Raw genomic sequence first — 4,655 nt, 5'->3', positions numbered from 1 at the left:
TATTAATTCTTAAGATTTGTAAAATCACCGTGTCTGGTAGGTTAGATGTGTTTTTTAGACGTGTGTTGGGTTTTCTGTTTCATTTTGTTACTCATTGAGTGTTTAAGTTCGTAAGCTTCTGACAGCAGAAACAATAATTTACAAATTATTAAATGTACATTATAATTATTAATAATAATGTATGTGCAATTTGTTCCTCATCAATTAAGCATTTTTTTTCTCCTGTTTGCAGGATTCATTTTATTTAAAGGCAAAATGGTAAGTGTTGCTTTATTAGTGGATTATCTATTTTTAATGCAGTTTATCTGAATCACAATAAGCTCTTATCACAATGATTCACAATTTGTTTTTGTTTTATTCAACAGTCCTCGGAGATATGACTCAAGAACGACTATTTTTCTCACCAGAGGGTGAGAGCCCCCATATCTGCTCTTTTATTATTTTTTATTGTGTGGTATTAGTCTAAATGATGATTTCTGGTCACTTGTAAATGGTCTTCTGTGTGTTGTGTTGTTTGGCAGGCCGTCTGTATCAGGTAGAATATGCCATGGAGGCCATCGGTCACGCTGGCACCTGTCTGGGCATCCTGGCCAAGGACGGCGTGCTGCTGGCGGCAGAGAGGAGGCATCCACAAACTTCTGGACGAGGTGTTTCTTCTCTGAGAAGATTTACAAACTCAACGAGTGAGTGTTTTGCAATATTAAACTTCAGTAAATTTGGGTTCAAATAATTTATGTGGCCTTAAATCAGGATATTTAAATTCTTAAAATTCTCACGATTTGATAATTATTGGATTTAAAGGTTTCCCAAGAGGAGTTGAAGTTCTAATATGTGGAAGGAATTGTAATGATATTCAATATAAAAAAAAAAATTTATAATTCATAAAATATTTGTGGATTTCGTGCACTATTATAGGGTTTATCCATATTTAGATTTTTGGCTTGAATTCTTTTAGTTAACGACATGGAGGTAAGTGATTAATGACAAAATTTTCATTTTGGGGTGGAGTATCCCTTTCAGTTTTAGTACTTAAAAAATGTTTATTTCAGTTTAGAAGGAATTGCATTAATGTTTATATTTTAATTAATATGTAATAAAATTTCTATTCTTGAGAAATCTCTATTAAATTAGCTTTTATTTTTATATTTCCAGTTTATTTTAATTTAAAAAACAAATTAGCTGAATTTTTAATTTTTATTTAGATTTTATTTTTATTTTTAAAGTTTATTTTATTTTTTTTTAATTTTTAGAGATATGGGAGGAGTTGTATTAATTTTTTTTTTAAAGAGACAATTATTTAGTTTTTGATATGGAAGGAATTGCATTAATATTTAAATTATAAAATATTTTTGAGTTATTTTTTTTTATCTAATTAATATTTTATATTCTATTTTATGTCAGCTTTTTTCAGTTTTTACTGAAAATGATTTTTTAATAGTTTAGTTATAGTTTAGAAATAACAGCCCTGGTTTTTTGTGTGGTGATTCTGTAACGCAGAGACATGGCTTGCAGTGTAGCGGGAATTACATCAGATGCCAACGTCCTCACAAACGAGCTGAGGCTCATCGCACAGAGGTGAGTGAAAGGCATCACTTTTGACTCCTGCTAAAGGCTGCATTGTGTTGTGTTTATATAAGACAAAATTGGTTTATTATAAATATGAGAGTCTCAAGATTGATGCGGTGTGTGATGATGTGTGTGCAGGTACCTGCTGCAGTATCAGGAGCCCATTCCCTGTGAGCAGCTGGTTACTGCCTTGTGTGACATCAAACAGGCTTACACACAGTTTGGAGGTACGACATATAAAAACATTATAATCTATTTCTAACATGATCCTGGTGGAGTTCTGGGCTGTGGAATATAAACAGAATGTGTGTTTTGTCAGGTAAAAGGCCCTTCGGTGTGTCTCTGCTGTATATGGGATGGGACAAACACTACGGCTTCCAGCTCTATCAGAGTGACCCCAGCGGAAACTATGGAGGCTGGAAAGCCACGTGCATCGGCAACAACAGCGCAGTGAGTGAACCGCACATTCAGATTCTGAACGCTTCATTGTCTTGTTTGAAACTGTCCAACTAGTGCTAGAAAGTACAATTTATTTTGGACTCTGTTCATTTGAACCAAATCAGTTCATATTAATCATGTTTTAATGAATCATTTCAAAAATAGAAAAAGTCATTACTAGGCTGATATGGAGTCCTGCCTTTTTTTTTTTTTTTTTTTTTTAATAAATTAGTACTTATATTCAGCAAGGATGCATTAAGTTGATCAAAAGTGACCAGAAAGACCTGATTATTTTACAAAAGATTTCTATTTCAAATAAATGCTGTTCTTTTGAACTAGTGTTTGATAAGATTATTCAATTTCTGTATATTTCCTACTTGCTGAAGGGCACATGTAGCTAAGTATGACATTTATTATAATGGGTTTATGTGAAGATTGTTTCAAGGTTCACTTTCAATTAGAAGTGGTTATTTTTTTAAACTCTAATAAATGTTAAAATTGATAGCTGTCAATTATACTGTAATGTTTATATAATGTTAAATATTTCATAGAAACATCAGTATTATTGGTATCAGTGATACTCACCTTCAGTTATAAAAAAAAATATGCCATTAGACAATATTAACAATATACTATCTTTGTTGTTTCTGCATTAATTTGAAGATTGTGAAATTATTGCAATTAATCCTGACTAATTTCAGATTTTTTTCAGATTCATTTATATTTTTTTTAAGCGATTGAAAGCACTATTTAAAATCTATCAGATTTTTTCTCCCAAAAATCAACACATAAATATGCAAGAGTTATTACTTTTAAAGTGTTCCCAGATGTCCTCACAAAGCATTTTACAATATGTTACATTATACTGCTTTTAATCACTAATTAAGCATGTAGATTGTGTCACATATTACATTTTTGTTTGTAAAACTGTGAGGTTGCATGTTGGAATTCATGGTGTCGCTTAAAGTTGAGTGATTTAAAAAAAAAAAAAAAAATGTGTGACCAGTCACCATTCGGCCAGTAGATGGCGACAAGACACCTGTCCTTAATTCGAAACTTCTGTTCTATTCTCTGTCAAAAAAAGATATCAAAACACCTCAGTTCAGAGACTTAAAAGTGTGTGTTTGTGTGTTTTAGGCTGCTGTGTCAATGCTGAAGCAGGACTATAAAGAGGGAGAGATGACTCTGTCGTCTGCCCTCGCTCTTGCCGTCAATAGTGCTGAACAAGACAGATGGACGTCAGCAAGCTGTCAGCAGAGAAGGTGGCGTGTTTTGCAAGACGGAGATGGAATAAATTGTTTTAGCATGCAGACGATGGTGATAGATCGAGGCAGTCTGGCGTGAGAAGCAGACTTCTGCTTATGAATGATCATGCAACCATATAGACAGTCCACACAATCCTTCTGAGCTCGCAACTTAATGCAGCTGATCAATGTGCTGAATTGCAGTAACACACACAGGCGTCAGAGAGAACGGTCATACAACAACCTTTTAAACAAGACATATCTGGCGTTTTAGGTCTCGAAATGCAATCCTCTTTTTGCAATAGTTGCAACAAATAAAATAACACTTGACAGGAAATCACAATTATCGGTTGAAAGTTAGAATTTTTGTGTAGTGCATTTGTGACGATATTAAGTTATTAGAATATATAATTGTTAATATATTTGAGAACAATAGGATTGTTTTACAACAGCTTTGGGACAGTTTTCTTAGTACGGTAAAACTCTTACATGCAGAAAGATTGATGCAATGAACTTGTTGACAGATGCTGAGGATGATGTTGAGGTGCAGGAGAATCAGATATGCCAGACAGTCTTTAAAATTTCAGCAATTTTATGGACAGACAGCTAAACGGTTTTCAAGCCTTTTTCTGAGATTCATCTTCGTAGTGGCGATTGAACACAGAACACGAGAAAACTAGCAAGACCAGAATCAAACGGTCCATCAAGCAGAAGGAACGTGGAAGTACGACTCATCAAGAAACCCGAAGACAGAAGAGGCCCAAAGCCGAGAAAGACAAGAAAAACGAGAAAGAACAGAAGGAGAACGGACAAATACAAAACTTTGCGACTGTTTTTCTATTAAAATGGCAACGCCGCGCTGAGTACGATTCGGAAGAGAGATTCATATTGCTCTGTCTTCGATTCTGGCATTTTCTTTATTAAGGGCAAAAACGCTGCAAGCATAAACATTTCTAGTGAGTTTTGTTTCGTATAATTGAATGCACAGTCTGAAGAGGAAATCTAGAGGTTCTTCACTTAATGTCCACGCTGGTGGTTTAGATGGGTGAATAATGTAGCTATAATGGGTACAGCAGTCATCTGGAAAAATCTTCTGCCTCTCAAGTGGTGGAGTGTTGTGTAAACTAAGAGTTTTCCTGGGTGGTGTGTGCGATACTGCATTTCTGCATTCACCTTTACAAAAAAACTAACTATGGTAACCATCTAAAATGCCATCGGATACTTACTCGGCCAGATGAACACAGGTAATCTGCAAACGTCTGTTAAAAGATCACTTCATCTGAAAAGCATCATGCTGTGTACAAACATCTGACAGAACGTCTTTAAGATGTCAGGTTTTACAATGCATTCTAAATCAGTTAAACATCTTAAAGACATTGTTTCTAAACGTTCTATTTGGACATCTGA

At 34.4% G+C, this 4,655-nt stretch overlaps 1 pseudogene; it reads left to right on the top strand.

Annotated features, from left to right (window-relative positions):
- Nucleotides 1–375: 375 nt before the first annotated feature.
- Nucleotides 376–4,254, top strand: LOC122133842 (annotated as a pseudogene).
- Nucleotides 4,255–4,655: the final 401 nt, after the last annotated feature.

Source organism: Cyprinus carpio, chromosome A25 (genome assembly GCF_018340385.1).
Source record: "Cyprinus carpio isolate SPL01 chromosome A25, ASM1834038v1, whole genome shotgun sequence".
Lineage (NCBI taxonomy): Eukaryota > Metazoa > Chordata > Actinopteri > Cypriniformes > Cyprinidae > Cyprinus > Cyprinus carpio.
This window is presented reverse-complemented; position numbering and strand designations above follow the sequence as displayed.